Here is a 22,847-nt window from a genome sequence, read left to right on the forward strand (position 1 = left end):
GGGTATTGCATGTAAGTGATGAATCACTGAATTCTACTCCTGAAACCAATATTGCACTGTACGTTAACTAAAATTTAAATTAAAAAATAAAATATGATAATATTTCTAATTATATATAATGTTGGAAGGAGTCATACTCTTAAGAAAATTTAAACTAGTGTCACCATATCCCTTCTTGTTTTACAATCTCTTCTTTTTAACTACCCATAGTACTTTGTATTTGTACCAAACAGTTTGGCACTTGATTACATAGTAACACCAAATATTTTGTATCTTCCCAGACTTTTTTTTTTTTTTGGTAACTTAAGCATACCTCTTTGAGAATCAAAAGTTTTATATTTTTCCATAGAAGATATACAAACGGCCAATAAGCAAATGAAAAGATGGTTAATGTCCTTAGTAGGAAAATGCAAATCAAAACCACAAAAAGGTAGCACTCACACACAGTAGGATGGCTTATAATTTTTTTTTTAATTTTTAACGGAAAATAACTGTTGGAATGCATGTGGACAAACCAAAATCCCTGTGCATTGCTAGTGGAAACATAAAGTAGTTTAGTCTCTGTGAAAAACACCTGGCAGTTCCTCAAAGTTAAAACACAGAATTATCATATGACCCAGCAATTTCACGCCTAGGTATATACCCACAAGAACTGAAAACAGGTACTCAAAGAAGTACATGTGCACACACACATGTTCATTGTAGCACTATTCACAACAACCAAAGGTAAAAATCACCCAAACGTCCAACAAATGAATGAATAAACAAACTGTAGTATGTACATACAATCGAGTAGAATTAAGCCATAAAAAGGAATAAAGTACTAATACAAACTACAGTGTGGATGAACCTCTAAAACATTAAGTGAAAGAGGAACCTGGGTGGCCCATTTGGTTAAGTGTCCAACTTCAGCTCAGGTCATGATTTCACGATTTATGAGTTCAAACCCTGCATCAGGCTCTCTGCTGTCAGTGCAGAGCCCACTTAGGATACCCTGTCCCCTTCTCTCTCTGCCCCTCCCCTGATTGTGCTCTCTTTTTCTCTCAAAAATAAACACTTAAAAAATTTTAAATAAATAATATTAAATGAAAAAGGCCAGATACAAAAGGTTTTATATGATTCCATTTATATGAAATATCCAGAACAGATAAATCTACAGAGACAGAGCACAGATTGGTGGTTATCAAGGCAGCATACTATAGTTAATAATATTGTATTGCATATCTAAAAGTTGCTAAGACACCAGACCTTAAAAGTTCTCATCACAACAAAAAAGTATTTGTAACTTTGTATGGTGACAGATGTTAACCAGACTTATTGTGGTGATCATTTTGCTATATAAATATTAAGTCATTATGTTGTATAACTGAAATTAGTATAATGTTATATGTCAATTATACTTCAATTTTTAAAAAAAGATATATTTGCAAAAGTAATTTATGATAATCTGGAATGTTAGAAACTTTTTCTAGCTTAATCTGAGTGATAGGTACATCTGTAAAACTTCATTTGTATAACTAACCATTTGTATATTTTACCACAATTGAAAGAAAGACCCACAAATAGTTGCCACATAATACAGTACCTTTGTAGGTTTGAACAGTTAACAGAAGAGTGGTCTGTCAGGAGATAAATCACACTAATATGTAAGAGGAACTGAAATGGGAAAGGAAAAAATAGCCCTTAAAGTAATTTAGAATTGGAGCACCTGGGTGGCTCAGTCAGTTAAGCATCCAACTCTTGATTTCGGCTTAGGTCTTGATCCCAAAGGGATGGGATCAAGCCCCACGTCAGGCTCTACGCTGAGCATGGGGCCTAAGATTCTCTCTCTCTCTCCCCCCTCTGCCCCACTCCCCTGCTCGTGCGCTCTCTAAAATAAAATAATAAAGTAACTTGGACTCAAGGTAATAATACTAACACTTTATACCAAGTACTGTTCTAAGAACTAACTATACATATAATAATGCATCTAATCCTTCTCATAACTCTACATGACAGGTATTATTATTATCCTCATTTTACAGATGATGAAACTTAAGCCCAAAAAGGTTAAGTAATTTGCTCAAGGTCACACAGCAATGAGAACTTTCCCCATGATAATAAACTTATTTTTTTTTACCATAACATACATACCTATGAATATACAACAAAACAAAAACGAAGACAAACTAAAACTGGCATTCTCACAACTGGCATTCTCACTAAAACTGGCATTCTCACAACTGGCATTCTCTTTGGTTTCTACAAAACCAGAGACCAACAGTAACATTTCTTTGCCCCATCATGAAACTTCAAAGTCAGCATCATCCTCTCACCAATTTCAGTCTGCAATCTTACCTAACTATAAACCTCACTCAGAAAGGCACCATCTACATCACCCTTGATCTTCTACTCTGAAATAAGGCTTCACAAAATAAAAAGTACTTACTTTCTCACAAGAATGTTAAAGATACTTGGAAAAGAGAACGAAGAATAAAACATATTCCAAAGGAAAAAAATCCATAACTTCATAATCTACTGGATGAATACAGGTGAGAATAGAGGTTAAAAGAATCAAAAACAATCCCAGAGTTTCTAGCTTGCAAGGTTTTAGAAAGGTTAACAGCAATAAAAATAAATGGCCATAAAAGTCTTGCACACAAATGTTCATAACAGCTTTACTTGTAATAGCTAAAATCTGGAAATGATTCAAATACCAATAAGTAAACAGATAAATAAATTATGGTATAACAAAACAATGGAATAGTACTAAGGAATACAAGAAATGAACCATAATACATGCAACAACATAAATACCACAGACATTATGCCAAAAGAATACAAACAACAACAACAATACACACTGTATGATTACATTTCTATGAAACTAGAAAAGACAAACCTAATTCATAGTAATAGAAATCACATCAGTGGCTGCCTAGGAATAGAGTGAGTGATTGCAAAGGGTTATAGGGAATTTCCAGGGAACAGAAAAATGCTCTTTGCTGTCACTAGGGTGACGGTTACCTGAACACTAAAAATTTGTGAATTTTACTGCAAGTAAATTATACTTTGGTAACGCTGACTAAAAAAGCATTATTAACTTTGAAACTGGTAAATAAGGGGAACCTTTTGCAAGGGGAAATGAAAAAGATGAGTTCATTTTGTATGTGTTGAAACTAGCATATCTATGAATATCGAAGAAATACAAGACATCTCAGGCAGGCATTTGGAGACATTTAGAGTAAGGGGCCAGTAAAATAAAATTTTTAAGAAGGGGACAATAAATAGCACTAAGCATTACAAGGAAGACATTTAGAACCACACATGAATATTTATTCTCCTTGAGACTTCTCAAAAACATTTTTCTAAGTTTATTTATTTATTGGGGGTGGAGGGGCAGAGAGGGGGAAGGGGGGAGAGAGAGGAGGGGAGAGAGAAATACTCCCAAGCAGGCTCCACTCTGTCAGAGCAGAGCTGGACAAGGGGCTCAAACCCATGAACGGTGAAATAATGACCTGAGCCAAAGCCAAGAGTCGGACGCTTAACCGAATGAGCCACGCAGGCACCCCGAGTCTCTCTCTAAACTCAAAGTCCTGCTCCCTGAAAATCGACCTAATAAAAAATGTTTTTATTGATTTTTTTTGGCACTTAAAATATTAAAAAAGCAAACAAGATCAGGAGGACTAAGATCACCGGTATATTTATGCTCTTAGAAAATTTTTTGCATATTTTTGCACACACTAAATTGCTAAAAAATACCAATAACATTTACATATCCTAAATTTCCCATGTGTACCATACAGGTAATTTACTAACTACAAATTTTTTTTTAAGATATTTTACTTTTAAGTAGTCTCCACACCCAACATGGGGCTGGAACTTATAGTCACAAGACCAAGAGTTGCATGTTCTACCGACTGAACCAGCCAGATGCTCCTAAACTCTATAAATTTTTCATGTCTCTCATTTGAAGTGCTTGTAAATGTGTACTGCTGTTCTGCAGACATGCATACTAGGAGGTTTTCCTCCTCCTGCCTAATCCACCATTCAAATGTTTAATACCAACCATCTTTGAAAGGATAGATAAGAAATTATGATTGCTTGTACAAAGGGGTACAGTGTGGGAAGGGGATAGACATGGAAGGATAACTTACTTTCCATGGTATATCTTTTTTGTATATTTATTTTTTAATTTTTCAATGTTTATTTTTGAGAGAGAGAGAGCGTGAGCAGGGGAGGCGAAGAGAGAGAGATGGAGACACAGAATCTGAAGCAGGCTCCAGGCTCTGAACCGTCAGCACAGAGACCGATGTGGGGCTTGAACTCACGAACTGTGAAATCATGACATGAGCCGAAGTCGGACTCAACGGACTGGGCCACCCAGGCACCCCTGTATATTCTAAATTTTATACCATGAACAGTTATAACTTATTCTAAATAACTTAACCTCTTTCCATTATTTAAGGCCTTTTCCAACTTTAAGGCAAAAGCTGATGATTTCCCAAAGGCAACCGTGGTGCCAAGATGCAAGTATGATGGAAATACTTTGACTAATTTACTTCGCACAGGCCTTTGCCATTATAGAGAGCCTTAGCTCTTAGCTCTGTCCATTAACTTCATGTAAAAGTACTATTAGCCTCTAAAAGATAAGCTCTTTCTTTGCCTCATTAGAAGCTGGAAGACAGTTTTACAAATCAAATTTATTTCCTTTAATCTTTACTAAAGTTTTTTTTATAAAATCCTGACTCAGCCTTCTCCTTGACTTTTCTATTCCCAACAGCCACATTCCCTCTAATTCTAATTATCAATACCCCAAGACTAGTAATTCCCATACCTGAAAGGACATTCTCACTAAGGAAGAGAAATAGAGAAATAAACTGCATACACTAGTATTTCACGTACAAAGAAGTGATGAAAAATTTTCATATTCAAACATTAATAACTCTGTTATGATATAGGCAGATATCAGAAGGTGGTAAAAAGAGAGAATTAATGAATACAAAACAGCAGCTTTTAATCTTTGAATCTTTAAAATGTAGTGAAATACTCTAAACTTGTGAAATCTCAGTAACATTCTGGAGAAATGTCATTTACAGGAAGAACACCACTGCTAATTCACTTCAGTCTAATTAACAATATTAAGTCTGGGGGGGCCTGCCTGGCTGGCTCAGCTAGTGAAGCGTGAAACTCTTGATCTCAGGGTTGTGAATTTCAGCCCCACACTGGGTGTAGAGATTAGTTAAAAGCAAAATCTTTTCCAAAAATTAAGTCTAATTAGCAATATGTGATTGATTAGTCAAAAAGTTTTTTTTCCTCCCTTTACCCTACTGCCATGTAGATTCTACTTAACCTGGTAGAGTACAACTAGCTCAGGTTTTACAGACATATTCCTGGCTCCATTACTTACTGGCTACACAAATCTTAAGTTCTTTAACCTCAAGCATCGGTTTCCCCACTATATAATGGGGCTGCCACCTACCTTGCAGAAATGTTGTAAAAATATATCTTAAAGTATCACACACACAAATAAATGTTCAGTAACTGGCAGCTCTACTACTACTAAAACTCTTACCATAAATTTCAACATAATTAACTATTTAAAAGACTAAATAAGCTGTAACTCAACATATGGCAAATATTTACTATGGCTGAAATATTTCAGTTCTCTTCTTCAGAATGCACAGTATGACTGCACTTCCTTACCTCTTCTGTGTAATCTGTTAAGACCATAGGATTTGTTTTGGCCAATGAATAAGCCAAAATGACATGACCCTCTTCTAGACACTTTAAGAGCCAGTGAGTTATTAGCAAGTTTCCTTTCTATTGCCATTGAGATCGCGAACAATGTGTTAAAATGGAGCCTCTATCAGTCTGAGACCCTGCATAGCAAGAACAAGCAGAAGCCCCCACCAACCCACACTATACATACAGCATGTCAAGCAAAAAAATGTCCTGTTAAAAGCCACTAAAAGTTCTGAACTGTTTGTTACCACAACATAACCTAGTCTCTCCTAATACACAACCAAAGCCAAAATCACTATCTTTCTTGTTTGCTTACAAAACAAAGTCTTCCTCAACACATCCTTTCGCTTACCTCTAGTAAACCCCTATCCTATCAATTTTTCTGCCTTAATGTCTCTCAAATCCATCATGTCAGCTCTCCTTATTTAGACTTCTGTAATAACATTCTAACCAATCTTCCTACATATAATTTCTGCCCATTTATTCTCCATAATACCTTCAGAGTAATCTTTTCAAAACACAAATCTGATTAATACACTCCTGCTTTTATATGATTCTCACATCAGCAAAAATGGTCCTTCAAAAAATAACTGTAAGAACTGCTAGAAATGTTTCATATTCTGCATGGTGATTACATGACTGTATACATCTGCAAAAATTCAACAATGTTACACTTCATATTTATGCAGTCTGGTGCATTAATTATGCCTCAATTAAACAGTTAAAAGAACTAAGATGGCCCCAAAGTAATTTTTTACCAAATATCCATTCCTAACCCTATAAATAACCTATAGCCACAAACTATGAATCCCTTTCTTAGATATTGATCTTTCATGCTCTCAGGTATTTGATATCCTTTCCAGTCCTACTTTTCTTTAGGACCTAGATAAAATCACACTCCCTCAGGGCTCATTCCAGCTTTCTGAACATCATTAAACTCTACCTTTACTTTTGCTATAACAGCTCTTTGTACATTCCACTTCCCATAACCTTAGCATTGACTAAACCAGTGCATCTCAATCAGAAGTGATTTTGTTCCCCAGGGGACATCTAGCAATGTCTAGACATTTTTGATTGTCACATGCGGCAGGGAGTGCTACTGGCATCTAATGGGTAAAGGCCAGAAATGCTGCAAAATATCATAATACACAGCACAGATCCCCCCCATAACAATTAATTATCCTCCCTAACATGTCAGTACTGCCATGGTTGAGAAATCTTGCACTGAATTATTGTATATACCTATTTGCAAGTCTATATCCCTAACTAAACTCAACTACAGGAGGAATCCAGTCTTAACTCATTTTTTGTATCCGGGCACAGCACCTAGCAAATAGCACTTGAATGTATAATAAATAGATGTCATTATGATAAACACAGTGCCTAGAATATAGGACTCAAAATATATAATAAATACATGTGTTATTAATGAATCTCATTTTAATTAAAATAAACCTAAAGCTACATAGTGTACTGGCTAAACTGGTAGTCTTTATTTTTTTCTTTTAAAGATATTTTTTCATTTATTTAAAGTGGGCTCCACACCCAGCACAGGCTCAAACTCACAACCCTGAGATCAAGACTTGCATGCTCTACCAACTGAGTCAGCCAGGTGCCCTAAGCTGGTAGTCTTTAAATTCAAATTTCATCAATTACTATTTTGATTTGGTGTTTTCATAGTATATGCCAACAAATCAAAAGTTATAACCTGAGTATCTCAAAAGTGTTAAGTGAAAATTGATTTCCATACTAAGATAAGCATGAGTATACCAAATAGCTTAATCACTATGCATCAAAAGGAATAAAAAAAGAACACTGTTTCAAAAAAATGTTTTCATCTTATCACACAGTACCACCTAAGACAAAGTAAAATAATGAATACTAAAATTTAGAATACCAGAGCAACTGGCTGGCTCAGTTGGTGGAGCATGCAACTCTTGATCTCGGGGTTGGGAGTTCAAGCCTGAATGCTGGTTGTAGAGATTACTTAAAAATAAAAATAAAAGCGGCACCTGAGTGGCACAGTCGGTTAAGCATCTTGACTTCAGCTTAGGTCATGATCTCAGAGTCTGTGAGTTTGAGCCCCGCATCAGTCTCTATGCTGACAGCTCAGAGCCTGAGCCTGCTTCAGATTCTCTGTCTCCCTCTCTCTCTGTCCCTCCCCCGCCTCACTCTCTCTTAAAAATAAACATAAAACATTTTAAAAATATAAATAAAAAATTTAATACTAAAATTTAAGGATACCATTCCAGAATCCTAACTTTAATCCAATATAATTTATATTAACAGAGTAACAGTGCACCTCAAATTAATGTCAAAAATAGACATTTTAATTATTTAATAAACATTTCATATCTCAAAAACAGAATTTTATTGTTAATGACTGGATGTACCACCTCAAAGAGTCATAAGACATATTTTAGGTGTTTGCTTACTGTACCTGTTTTACCATTCCTACCCTAATATATTCCACACCATCACGTAGAAGGTTGAATGAAGATCTGCACTTTCAAGACTTTTAAATGAATCAGATGACCTGTTAAATTTAGTTGTTTAGAGTAAAATATCAGAAGGCTAATTATCCAACTGAAGGTAAATTTTTGAAAGAATGATACATTATTGAAGTATCTACATTCCAAATATGGTAAATAAAAGTTCTTTGATTCCTACTCAAAGTTCTCAAAACATACAACTTTCAAAGTAGGTCCATTCTTGCGGATTAAAAACATGTTTTTTTCAAATATCATTTTGGCCCTCCTTACAGGCACAAAATCTAATTCAATTCCAATACTAAAACTACCAAATGCAAAAACAAAGTAAAATACAAACCAAAATACTCCCATCCCCCTTATCATTTATTTTTTATTAAATAATAAATAGCACTTACTTCCTATATATTCAACCAGTGACAGAAAAAATTTCATTTGGTAACAATCCTTTATTTAGGATTTTGGGATAACAACTTTTACTATAGTTATAAGCCTCTCTTGCAAAACTTAGTCTTCTAATTTACTGTATTATCTAATACATATTACAAAAACAAAATTCACATATCAATATTTTTATTTTCTTCTAAAACCATGCTATTCTTGAATATAGTGGTTCTCTTCAACCAATTCACTATATATTTGTATGTATATGTGTAATTAGTTCAACCAAAATGTCACATAAACGAAGAGATACCCAAATTCTATACTTTCCATCGCTAGCAACCCAAGTCTATTATAGGACATTCCTTTTCTAAATAGAAAACTTTCACATCTTTTCCTTCTTTAAGTCCTTTTACTCTAAAGTTTCACAGCATTATTTTACAGAACTTGAATATTCACACATAATACACAAAAACATTTTGTCAGTACCTAAAATGAAGATAAAAGGATCTTTTCATTACTCTATTTTCTCAATAATGGAAAAATCAGCGCTAACAACTATATATGTCAAAGTAAAGAATTTGAAAACAAGCACATTATATTGTTCCTCTGGGACTCAGAACCCTTAAATTCTAAGGAACAAAACCAACAAACACCATACTACTATAATGTGATGATCCATTATTATAAAACATCACAGTCATCATCTATCATTTACATAGCATGAGATTACTGAAACACTACATGTTAAATACTATCACACATACCATACAGAGTTTCTATGCAACAATAAAGTTTCCTTATCAAGTATAATTACAGGTAAATAAGTAACTTTAGTCTTTCCAATCAACAATATAGATGCTTTTAGCAAAGAGAGAAAGCTTTCCCAAAGGAAAAGCCTTCCCCTTGTTTAGTAATGCTGTTCATCAAGTTTTTCTGAAATTTCTTTCTCAGTCTCAGTGGAAATAAATTTGAAGAAATCAGTAAAAAATACAGCCTAGAGACTCATAACTGCTACCACAAGTGGACTAAAAACATCAACCAAAACATAAGGATATGGTAAAATGTCAGGCACTGAAGCACACTGAAATTTTAAAAATATACTTAATATACTTATCTAATATATTTAAATAGTCACCTTACAAATCCTGTTAAAATATATGCTACAATATTTTTAAAATCCACATATACCCCAAATAAAAATAAAAGACATTTTCTCAATATGCTCCAAATAAAAAGTTTTCCTTCCTTAAAAAATAAATTTTGCAATTCCTAAGAAACTGCACTCATACACACAGGCTATGACTCTAGATATGTAATAACATAGGTTCCCCAATATAAACACCTCAAAAGTTACCATCACACCCAAAATGGCTGGTACCCTTACCAGGATCTTTTAGACAGAGTCCTTAGTACCCTAACAAGATGTGCAGCCTAATAAAGGTAAATACGCATAACATAACTATCAAATAGACTAGAGACTAGAATCAGGAAACACTGGAAGTAGACTTATTAAAAGAAAAAACAAGTATATTGTACTTCAGAGGCATTAAAAGTAAATACATAAAGTAAAGGCATAAAAAGATGATGTAGTGCCTGGCTAGCTCAGTCAGAAGACCATGTGACTCCCGATCTCAGAGTCATGAGTTTGAGCCCCACCTTGGCTGTAGAGATTACAGAAAATAAATAAATAAATATACACTTTTAAAAAAGGGGGGGAGGGGGTGTGCCTGTATGGCTCAGTTGGTTGAGCATACAACTCTGGCTCAGGTCATGATCTCATGGTTTGTGGGTTCAAACACCACATCAGGCTCACTATCAGTGCAGAACCTGCTTCCTATCCTCTGCCCCCCCTTTCTACCTCTCCCCCAAATACGCTCTCTCAAACAAAGTAAACATTAAAAAAAGGTAGAAAGGATGAGTTGAAAAAGAAATTTTTAAAAAATGTAACTGGGTAACTAACTTGAATGTACATATTTTTAAAATGTAACTGGTTATCCAGAGCACATAAAGATACAGCCAAAAAAAAAAAAAGTTTGTTGGGATGCCCAACTCTGAAGTTTCTTAAGCATCTGACTCTTGATTTTGGCTCAGGTCCTGATCTCATGGTTGGTAAGCTTGAGCCCTGCAGAGCCTGCTTGAAATTTTCTTCCTCTCTCTCTGCCCCCCTCGCCCTGTGTGAGCACACTTTCTCTCTCTCTCTCTCTCTCTCTCTCTCTCAAATCAATAAACATTAAAAAAAAGTTTCTCATTAGAATGCTTACCCTTACATACCACATTCTGATTATTTCCTATTATTTTTCATTTAAAAAAACTGTTATTGTAACTTACTAAATTGAATTCACTAGCCATTATTAAGTCACAACCTAAAGTTTGAAAAACACTAGCTTAGAGGAACTGACAATCCCAAGGAACTGACAATTCCTTGCTTTCATGAGTATCTAGTTTAAGAAAATATTCAGGAGGTGGAAAAAAAATGAAAAGACAGAATTCCCCCAGGGCAGGTATCATGTCTTACTGGCATATGATCATCATTTAATGTCTGTTAATTAATATATTGTAGAATACAAACCACTTTCAAGGTAAGGATGTACAAAGGGAACCTATAAAGATAAGCTTAGGAGAGCAGGAGTACTTTGGATGCCTTCAAAGCTAGGAAGGTGAAAAGAGCTCCAGGATGTGGAAGAGTGACATGAAATGACTCTTAAATAAACAAATGAAGTAGAAAAGGGAAAGAAAATTTCACTATTTAGGAAAGGTTTATCCACAAAGGAAAAAGAATATCTCTTGTAGAACTAGCCAGTAGTCCACTATAGGTATAAAAAGTTTGTAAGCTACTCTTAGAATTAGAAATTCTAATAATTTAGGGGCTCCTGGGTTGGCTCAGTCAGTTAGGCATCCGACTCTGAAGCTCAGGCTTGAGTTCAAGTCCTGAGTTGGGCTCCACGCTCAGTGTGGAGCTAACTTAAAAGAAAAATTCTAATCATTTCTTTCAAAAAGGTATGTCCAGCTCCAAATGTATTAATCCAAATCAAAATTATGGAATGCACTTCAGTGTTAAATATTAGACTCCCTGTATTCATTTGCAAACATTTATTTAAACAGCTAGTGTGTGATAGCCAACAACTTACTGGGCACTTACTATGTATCAGGCAATATGCTAAGTACTTAACAAGTTATCCCATTTAAACCTAACAACCTTGTAAAGTAGGTTCTATATTCATTTTATAGATGAAGAAAGTAAGGCTTAAAAAGTCACATAAAGGTCGGGGGGGGGGGGGGACCTGGGTAGCTTAGTTGGAAGCGACCAACTCTTGATTTTGGCTCAGGTCACAATCTCCCGGTTTGAGCCCCGCATCAGGTGCTACACTGACAGTGTAGAGCCTGTTGGGATTCTCTCTCTGCCCCTCCTCCCCTTTCTCTCTCAAAATAAATAAACTTTTTTTAAGTTACATAAAGTAATTACACAGCTAATATTAAGTGAAATTAAGATATATTACGTGCCAGTTTTATCATTATCAGTGGTTGCAAATCAGAATATTTTGTTCCATTCCATTATTTGTCACTGCTTTTCTCAGAAACTAAATTTTGCATATCTTTCTAAGAGTTCTTTTTTATTTTAAAGTTTATTTATTTTGAGAGAGAGAGACAGCATGAGGAGCACGAGCAGGGTGGTAGGCAGAGAGAGAGAATCCCAAGCAGGCTCAACCCATCAGTGCAGAGTCCAAGGCAGGGCTCAAGCCCACAAACCACAGGATCATGACCTGAGCCAAAATCAAGAATCCTACACTTAACCGAATGAGCCACCCAGGCCCCCGTGCATGTCTTTCTAAATAGAATAATTCACCTTCTTCTAACTCTGCATTTTGTCAAAAGGAAAAATCAGCTCCTTTTCAAATTTAAAGATGTTAGAGGCCACTTAAAAGTAGTTATGTTTAGGGGCGCCTGGGTAGCTCAGTTGGTTAAGCAGCCAACTGCGACTCAGGTCATCATCTCCCAGTTCGTGGGTTCAAGCCCCGCATCAGGCTCTGTGCTGACAGCTCAGAGCCTGGAGCCTGCTACAGATTTCTGTGTCTTCATCTCTCTCTGACTCTTCCCTTTTCTCTCTCTCTCAAAAATAAACGTTGGGACTCCTAAGTGGTTCAGTCAGTTAAGTGTCCAACTTCAGCTCAGGTCATGATCTAAGGATTCATGAGTTCAAGTCCCATGTCAGGCTCTGTGCTGACAGTGCAGAGCCTGGAGCCTGCTTCAAATTCTGTGTCTCCCTCTCTCTCTCTGCCCCTCCCCTACTTGTGCTGTGTGTGTGTCTCTCTCAAAAATAAATATTTAAAAGAAGTAAAAAATAAACATTGGAAAAAATTGTAAATATACAACTCTAAAAAGAATGAGTTGTTTACACTGACATTGGCATTTTTAATAGGCTATATATCTATACTTTTATTTACATGCCAGGTATTTATGTGAGTTCAAGCCCACATTGGGCTTTACACTACAGTGTGGAGACAGCTTAGGATTCTCTCTCCCTCTCTCTGCCCCTCCCCCACTGGTGTGCATGTGCACACAAGTGTGCTCTCTCTCTAAATAAATAAACTTAAAAAAAAAAAAAAGGTGCCTAGGTCGCTCAGTAGGTTAAACGTCGAACTTTGGCTCAGGTCATGATCTTGTGCTCATAGGTTCGAGCCCTGCATGGGGCTCTATGCTGACTGCTCAAAGCCCACAGCCTGCTTTGGATTCTCCCCCTCTCTCCCTGCCTCTTCCCTACTCAGCAATCTGTCTCTCAAAACAATAAAATACAATGTCAAAAATTTTTTTTCTTCTTAAGAACTGTTTCTAGTCCCTCCATACAACTTTTTAATTCATGTGGATTTTTTAGAAGGTCTGAGACATCTTTAATGAAATTAAACATCAATTTTTACCACTAAAAATTAAAATATTTCAACCCAACAATGGAATGGAATGGAATAATACAGGTTTGTATCTTTCTCACATCTTAGAATTTCAAATCTTGAAGAATATTTTTTTTTAATTGATGTTTATTTATTCTTGAGAGTAAGAGAGACAGAGCGTGAGCAGGGCAGGGCAGAGAGAAAAGGAGACACAGAACCCGAAATAGGCTCCAGGCTCCGAGCGGTCAACACAGAGCCCGATGTGGGGCTCAAACTCACGAACCGCGAGATCACGACCTGAGCCAAAGTCAGATGCTTAACCAACTGAGCCACCCAGGCGCCTCAGAAATCTTGAAGAATATTTTTTAAAATCCAGCCATAACAAGTATAAAAACCTAAAAGCAGATAAATGTAACGTTGGCACTCTGTTTAACAGATCAATCTCAATTTTTCGCAAGAAGTTGACTACAGAAATAACACTTTTTAGAAAAGACTCATTCATACATGATTCTGAACATCAGTTAATACATACCAAAAAACCCTCCTAATTTTTTTTTTTAAGTTTATTTAGTTTGGGGGGGGGGGGCGGGCAGGCAGAGAGAAGGGGAGTGAGAATTATGACCTGAGCCGAAATCAGGAGTTAAGAGTTAAGCCTCTAGGCTTAACCTACTGAGCCACCCAGGCACCCCAAAACCTCCTAATTTCTAAACGGTTAAACTAGTATGAATGCAATTATTATAATAGAGACTACTGATAACCAAAAGTGATACAAAGAAAAAATTAACTGATTTTAATACACAAATCAGTCAGATGAAAAACCCAGAATTTATTTCCTGGTAATGTGAGTAACAGATTAATCTCAAATCTAATTTCAATGCCAACTGTTGGCCCCTAGAAAATTTCTGAAGTTACTAAGTATTTATATCCACTAAGTATGAGCAAATTACTAAAATAAATTACTCTCTTTATGGTTAATAACAGCATTTAGTCTTCCTGGTGTTCTATAACTAATCAGCTTCTTTCTTATTAATGGACTGACATAACATGGGACCAAATATGTCTGTGCCTCGATATACAGAAAGGTTGTTTAATATTAACACACATTCAAGTAACTGCCATATCCATAGTTCTCCTCAAATCTATACTATAGAAAATACAGTAATAATTTTCTATTCAGTTCACTCATACTTTTGTTCTGTACATTGTTCTATTTCTCTAAAACCTCTCAGAGTTTAAATATGTTTGAGAAACTATCTTTTAGTTTGGAAGGTAGGTTACTGACAAGATAATATTAGACTATTAAACCCAGTTGATTCTTAGAAATTCTTCCATCTATAAAACATGAGAATTATAACGAAATTAACAAATCAGATATCAGAATGCCAAAAGTTAAGTCATTAAAAGGGAATCCAGAGAAAGAGTCAGTTGTGAAAGAACAGGAAGTGATGTACACTGCCATTTTGTAGATGAACTATTTAGAAACCTAAGTACCATACTAAACGGGAATCAACCAAACCCAGCTCTCAGTATTCTCTGACAGTGGCATCAGAGGTCAGCCGAAATAACCCTCAGGCAGTTTTTCCTTAATAATGAATTTATATAATTGGTAAAGAAGATACTTTACCACTTTTAGAATTCCTACCAGCTATGGAAAACGGGGTTTCTTTTTACTTGTTCTTAAGAGTCTTAGTTCTAGCATGCTGAAGTATAGCAAGAAGTTTACGTACATTCTGTGTATATTCTCTAAGTTTTGTAGCCTTCACTGACAAATCTTCTCTGCCTGCATCTTTTCAACACAAAAACATAATCATTCTCTGCTGAGCAGTATGCTTGGGTTTATACGTGACAAAAAATATGAATTATCAACAACATACAGAATTAAACTTTACGGCATAATTTCCCATATAGGGAGAAACTCTATACACCAAAACTCTACATACATGGCAGCTTTGTGCCATGAAATAAAAATTCAAATGAGAAGTGCTGTTTAAGTCAAAATAAATTTAGATAAAAATCAAAACGAAATAAAGAAAGGAGAATTCCCTTTTCTGAAGAAAAATAATAAAACTGATTTAACATATCATTAATGTGCCTCCTTATATCAAAATCATGAAATGACAGAAACTAAATTGTTGCCTAAAACTACTACTACTAACATCTTTAAATCCCTGTCTTAAAACAGGTTTCAAAATGCAACAAACACACCAAAAAACGTCTGATGGGTAACATTAAATGTAGATGACATCCAGAGGTATTTTAAAATAAGTCACCCACTAAGCAAAGCTTAAACACCAAATGCAACTTGTTAGCAAAATATCAAAACAACTCATATCTGTACATATTTTAGTCTTCACTGCTTTGGGAAAAAAAAGTAATTCTACGAACTTTTATATATGAGACATTTTTAAATCATTTCATCAGTAAATCTAAACACTTAAAGAAAAAAAGTATGAACAGTAGACTTCAAGACTATTCTTTGATCACAAAAAGCACTTTGCAACACACTTCCAGGATGTTAAAATTTTTATTTTTATTTATTTCTACTCTAAAAACAAGTACTACTGTAAACCAGATGATTTCTTTTAAATAAATATGACATGAAGCAAAAGAAGTGGAAAATGACTACATAACACAGATCCTTTCACAGAATAATTAGGCAAATTAATGTCTTCTTTTTCATTTCCTTAACAAAGCATCTCCACAGAAAGGTTTGTAACCTAATCATTTTCAGAAAATTCCAATTTCAATGTTATACAAATAGCATTAACCCTAAAAATTCACAGCTCAAAGAGAACGAAGGTCCATTAAACGGCCTGCCTGTATGCATTAATCTTTAATAATTCTTCAAAAACTACAAAAGTCACAAAAGAAAAAAAGAGAGGGACATGAAAGAGTACAAAATCATTTCATCTGAATCCCAGTGAAAACCCAATGTATTCACACACACACACACACACACAAAATGTCAATCTAGTGTTTAAAAAGAAAGCGAGAGAGAGACATCAAAACTGTTCGAACATGGCAGGGTCCCTCTCCAGAGACCATATTTCTCAACAATAACAACAGGAACAGATATGCTTCCCAGGGACAGATCTCAAGGGAAGAATATTAAACCGGTACTGTTATCGATTTAAAACCAAGGGAAAAGGGTAACCTTTCCAAGGGAAGCGCCATTACTTCCCACTCCTGCTCCCCCTCCCTTCAGTGTATACACGGGCCTGTGTATGAAGAAACTGCCTTGGACTTCTGCAGCATTGCAGTAGACTAAAGGATGGGGAAGGGGGAAGGGTAGAGGGGAGAAACGCTTCCATCACCCCTACAGGAGTATAGATTTCCTGAGCGGGGGTGGAATCCATCCAGCAGGCTACCCTTCCCAAGAATACAGACACTACAAAGGAGGAGAGGGAGGAGCAGAGGGATAAGAAGAGAAGGAAAGGGACCTCGCGCCTTTAAATCGGGGTGCACAGCAACCCAGTCTCCCCATGAGAGCCACACCTTCCTCGAGACATCCCCTTCCACCACCCCTTCCGGTGACCCTCAGGAAAGAGAAATGTAATTGCTCTTGCCCCTCAAAACGGGAGGGCGCTCAGCTCACCAGCTTCTTCACCCCACCCACAGAATCACAGACCCTCCTTGTCTCTCTCCCTACCCCACCCCCACATCCCTTCTACTCGGAGAGGCCCGAGTGGGCCGAATTTCCCCGCCCCCTCCATGTCTCCCTTTCCCAAAGCAGAGGTGCCCTTACCCTTTCGCCGACAGGTCTGGGCGGAGTAGGCAAGCGCAGCCCCCTGCAGCGCTCGGGTAGCCGCTACGCTGGAGGGCGAGGAGTGAGGAGGAGGGGGCCTGGCGACCGACCGCCGCCCCCCCCCCCCGGAGCCCCAGCAAGCCGCCCAGCCCAAGCTCTGCGACAAGGGGCAGGGGGGGAGGGGGCGAGGGGACGACCGGGGTCGAGGAGGCGCCCTCAGCGCTTGGGCTCAGCTAAGATGGCGCGGGGAAGTGCTGGGAGCCGCCGCCGCCGCCGCCTCGGGGGAACCGGCCCGGGCCTCGGCCGCCTCCCGTCCTCACACAGCCGAGGCCCTCTCGTCCCCCGCCGCGGCCCCTCGGCGGGCGGGCCCACGCACAGCCCTCCGCCACCACCACCACCCCTGGGAAGGGGGCGCTCACAAAGGGAAGAGAGGCCGCGGGCCGGCCGGCCGGCGGCGGGGCGGGGTCCCCAGGGGCCGGGAGGCCTCAGAGGTTCGCCGGTGCCTCGCGCTCTCGGCCCGTGAAGGGCGCAGGCAAGCGGGACCCCTCCTCTCTCCTTAGACAGGCGGCGGCACCAACTCACTACCTTTGCCACCCTCCCTCTCTCTCTCTCCAAGCCCTGAAGCCACAGAGCCCGGCCGCTGCCCAGGTTCCCCCCCCTTCCCCGACACCACTCCCCTCCTCCCGACAGTCATCCCAGTCTCCGATCTCGCGAGATTTCCCGCCTGACAGGCCCGACCCTGCGCGAGACAAGACTGCGTACGCGTGCGCGCCCTCTCGGGAGCGCGCGAGTGCTTGCACTGGGCGGAGTCTTCCCGGGTGGCCCAGAGTCCCAGCCTTAGTCCAGCCCTGTCTCGCTCAGCTGGCTGAACTCTTCTGCCACGCGGGTGTCAGGTGCATTCATTTCACCCTGAAATCTAAGAAGAGCTTATCGGCTCTCCTTCTCCTTCTCTCTTCCAAAAACATCCGCCCCCCCCCCATAACCTTACGAATAAGAAGCTTGCCCTGACATGTAGAACATCCCATTCTTACACATCTTAATTCAACCCCTCCGTGGAATGCAGAGGTAAACTGGTCAGCGTCATCAGTATTATAGTTGAGTATTTGAGATTCTAAAAGTTTATAGTAATTTTTGGAACGGTAATAAGAGTTGCGAATACAGATTAAACCACCCTGTATGTTGGTAATGGTAGGAAAGAGACAAATTCTTGAGAAGTTTTTGGTAGGTTGAGTGAAGGTAAGTTGTTGAAACGTGAGCAGTAAACAAACTAAAGAGTCCTACGGGTCCTGATGCAAGAAACGAATAGAGCTTTTAATTTTTTGTGTGGTGAGAAATTTTTTTAGAGGAACTCCCTTCAGTGGGCTATAAAGAGAGCAGTTTTATTCAAGAACCAAAAAGTGTGCCTGAAGTGCAGTTATAAAAAAAAATCTTGGTTCTTGGGGCACCTGGGTGGCTCAGTAGGTTAAGCCTCTTTGGGCTTAGGTCATGATCTCATGGTTAGTGAGTTCTAGATCCAACAGAGCGCTCTACTGTCAGCACAGAGCCCTCTTCTGATCTTCTCCACCCCCTCCCCGCCCTTTCCTCACTGGTTCTATCTCAAAAATCTCAAAATAAATAAATAAGTAAACTTAAAAAAAAATCTTGATTCTTCAACTAGTAAGCAGTGAGATAAATATGTGAGACTTATGCATAAAAATGTACTCCAGAACAATTACTAGAAGTTACAGCAAACTAGGAAAGTAAACTGGCTATGATCAGAAAAACAAGACATCCACTTTAGTGTGTTATACATATAATTTATTCCAAATATGCTTTCTTGTAGTAAGGGGTTTTGCTCTGTCAGTCAGTCATTACTCTTTTCACCTATATTGTCAACAACTATTAAGTGGCAACCTCCCCTCAACATAAAAACATGTCCTAGTTTCTTTGAGAGGAAAAGAAGGATTAGGATCTTCATCTCTCCTCCCCTTCACAGCCAAGCTTCTTGGGAAAGTTGTGTCTTCCCACCTTCACTGCAGCTGATCTTACCAAGGTCAAGAATGACCTACTTGCTGTGTCTAGTGGAGTTTATTTTAATCCTTTCCTTCTTGACATCTGCAATATTTAACATAGTTGATACTCCTTCCATCTTGAAACTGTGTTCCTCCTTGGTTTTTCAACACAACTCAAAACCAGTTTTCTTAATACCTTCTTGTCCTTAGGGCCCCTCTTCCTCCACCTACCCTCAAATGATCCCCTTCCAAACCTGATCCCTTCTTCTGAAATTTACAGCAAGAATGTTCTAGTTATTTCATACATTTAGGAATGGAAACAGGCTTTTCTATATAATATTTGTTCTTAACTTTGTATAGAAAATTTCAAACATACACAAAAGGAGTGGGATGTAATAAACCTCCATGTGTCCATCACCTAGCTTCAACTATTACCACCACTTTATCATTTTTGTTTCACCTATTCTCCCACTACCTTTTCCCGCCAATGTATTTTTAAGTAAATCTGTAGTAAACCATCATAGCATTTTACCTGTAAATACTTCAATATGTGTCTCTAACAAATACCTTTGTTGTAAACATAACCACAATATCATTATAACACCTTTACAATAACTTCTTATTATTTAATACCCAATCCATGTTCAGTTTTTCAGTTTATTTAATACCCAATCCATGTTCAGTTTCCAAAATGTCTTCTTACAGTCCATTTATCTGAACCAGGATCTGAAGTTCTGCACTCTGCATTTGATTTATTGCGATGTCTTTCATGTCTCTTTCCTTGTATAACAGTTCCCCTTCCTTTTTCCTTCCTTCTTTCTTTCTTTTTTGTACGCAGTTTATTTGGCTATGAAATCAGATACCTGTAGAACTTTCCACATTCTGGACTTGGCCAGTTGCAAAATCTGTGTACATACACATGGGCTTATTAACAGTTTTGATACTGCAAAACGTATCAGTTGTTTAATTTCTAAGATTATATGCAAACAAGAGAATTACACTCATCAATGGTGGGAAAATAAGTTAATACTTAGAATAAGTGCAGATGTTGCACTTTATGTGATTTAACTCCTAAACATTTCTCTAATCCATCTCTTTCTTCATCCCCACTGCCTCTGCTATGGTGGTTCATAACTGAGTTTCTTTTTCTTTTTTTAACGTTTACTTATTTTTGTTTTAACGTTTATTTATTTTTAAGACAGAGAGAGACAGAGCATGAACGCGGGAGGGTCAGAGAGAGGGAGACACAGAATCTGAAACAGGCTTCAGGCTCCGAGCGGTCAGCACAGAGCCCGACGCGGGGCTCGAACTCCCAGACCACGAGATCATGACCTGAGCCGAAGTCGGCCGCCCAACCGACTGAGCCACCCAGGCGCCCCAACGTTTACTTATTTTTGAGAGAAAGAGAATGTGAGAGTTGGGGGGGGGCAGAGAGAGGGGGACAGAGGATCCAAAGTGGGCTCTGTGCTGACAGCAGCGAGCCTGACATGGATCTCATAGACCGTAAGATCGTGACCTGAGCCAAAGTTGGATGCTTAACCTACTGACCACCCAGACGCCCCCATAACTCAGTTTCTCTCTCTCTTTTTTTTAATGTTTTTATTTATTTTTTGAGAGAGAGAGAAAGTGAGAATGCAAGCAGAGGAAGGGCAGAGAGAGGGGGAGACACAGAATCCAAAGCAGGCTCCAGGCTCTGAGCTGTCAGCACAGAGCCCTACGTGGGGCTCGAACCCACAAACCATGAGATCATGACCTGAGCCAAAGTCAGACGCTCAACCAACTGAGCCATCCAGGCGCCCCCATAACTCAGTTTCTAACTTAGGGTACTATAATTGCCTTCCAACTACTCTCCTCATCCCCCAGGATGCCCCATTCTCTATATTGAGGTGAGTGGTTTCAATCTTCCTAAGATGCAATTTCTAAAAGCTGAATGTATCATTTCTCTGCTTAAAACTCTTCCATGGCTCCTCAAAACCCTCCAGATAAAATCCAGACAAAACCCTGCATACCTCTCTAGCTTTATTTAGGATGTTTGCACTATCTTGAACTATTATTCACTCTTCTGCTAACTGCTAATATGCTGTGAAGAGTATTAAAAAATATTTTTTAAGTGGGGTGCCTGGGTGACTCAGTAGGTTAAGCATCCAACTTTGGCTCAGGTTATGATCTCATGTTTCTTGGTTTCAAGCCCTGCATTGGGCTCTGGGCTGACATCTCAGAGCCTGGAGCCTGCTTCAGGTTCTGTGTCTCCCTCTCTGCCCCTCCCCTGCTTGTGCTCTGTCTCTCTGTCTGTCAAAAATAAATTTTTAAAAAATTAAAAAAAAATTTTTAAGTTTATTTATTTTGAGAGAAAGTGCAAGTGAGCAGGGGAGGAGCAGAGAGAGAGAGGGAGAGAGAGAGTCTCATGCAGGCTCTGCACTATCAGTACAGAGCCTGATGTAGGGCTCAAACTCACAGGCTGTAAGATCATGTCCTGAGCCAAAACCAAGAAGTGGATGCTTAACCAACTGAGCCACTCAGGTGCCCCAAGCATGCCACTCTTGATCTTGGGGTCATTGAGTTCAAGCCCCATGTTGGAGCTAAAACCTAAAAAAAACCTAAAAAACCTAAAAAAAACCTAAAAACCTAAAAAAATAAATAAAGGAAAGAAAGTTACAGGGTAAAGAATGGGTACCAACCATGTCTCGACCTTGTTAGAAAAGTTACCCAAGCAGTGGCAAAACCAAGAATAAGCTCTTTCCATACACTGTCTTATTTAATCCTCACAACAAACTTGTGAGATAGGTTCGATTATTATTATTACCTCCATATTATAGGTAAGGAAACTACAGTTCAGAGAGCTATGTCACTTGCCCTGATCACACAACTAAGAAGTTATGAGCTAGAATTTGAACCCCACTTGTGAGTGAATCTCAACCACACTCTCTTTCCAACATATTGTACTCCTGGCACCATCAACCGAGGACAGCTTGATGCCATGCACATATTTTTAGTATGTGTAAGACATGCCTGACCATGTGTAATGTCAGTGTATTTCTTGTCATGCATGTATCTTTGTGTGTAAAGGCACCTTGACAATGTGTAGGTGAGTACACTGACTGATCTGGTGTCTATCCAATTAAACTGTCTTTTCAGTGTTGTCACTCAGTAAAAGACCAAGTCATATTCAACTCAATTTAACAAATACTTGTTGGGGGCAGCCGGCTGGCTCAGTCAGTAGGGCATGAGACTCTTGATCTCAGGGTCATGAGTTCAAGCCCCGTGTTGCATGTAGAGCCTATTTAAAACAAACAAACAAACAAATAAACAACAAATACTTGCTGAATTCCTACTGTATGATGTTAGCCTTAAATAAAATACAGAAGGGGCAAATGGAACTAATGTTTATAAAGTTACTCTGTGCCAAAAACTGTATGAAGCAAGTGTTTTACATTCATTATCCTTTTAATCTTTCCAACAGCCCTGAAAGAAGGATGATGATGATGATGATAATGATTGTGATGACTCCCAATACAGAAGAAGAAAGTTCAGAAAAATTAAATAACTTTGTGCAACATCACTTAGCTGTTAGTGGAGAGCTAAAATTACACTACAGGTTCAACATGAGCCCCCTTTTTTCTCACTGCCTCTT

General features: G+C 38.4%; 1 protein-coding gene across 1 annotated transcript in view; it reads right to left on the reverse strand.

The window, feature by feature from the left end:
* The window catches only part of TAOK1 (TAO kinase 1), a 143,024-nt gene extending 125,658 nt beyond the window's left edge, over positions 1-17,366 (reverse strand). Inside the window, exon 1 of the mRNA XM_027034564.2 lies at positions 17,226-17,366. The gene's annotated coding sequence lies outside the window, so the exon portion shown is untranslated. The remainder of the gene's footprint in view (positions 1-17,225) is intronic.
* Positions 17,367-22,847: the final 5,481 nt, after the last annotated feature.

Source organism: Acinonyx jubatus, chromosome E1 (assembly GCF_027475565.1).
Source record: "Acinonyx jubatus isolate Ajub_Pintada_27869175 chromosome E1, VMU_Ajub_asm_v1.0, whole genome shotgun sequence".
NCBI classification, from domain to species: domain Eukaryota; kingdom Metazoa; phylum Chordata; class Mammalia; order Carnivora; family Felidae; genus Acinonyx; species Acinonyx jubatus.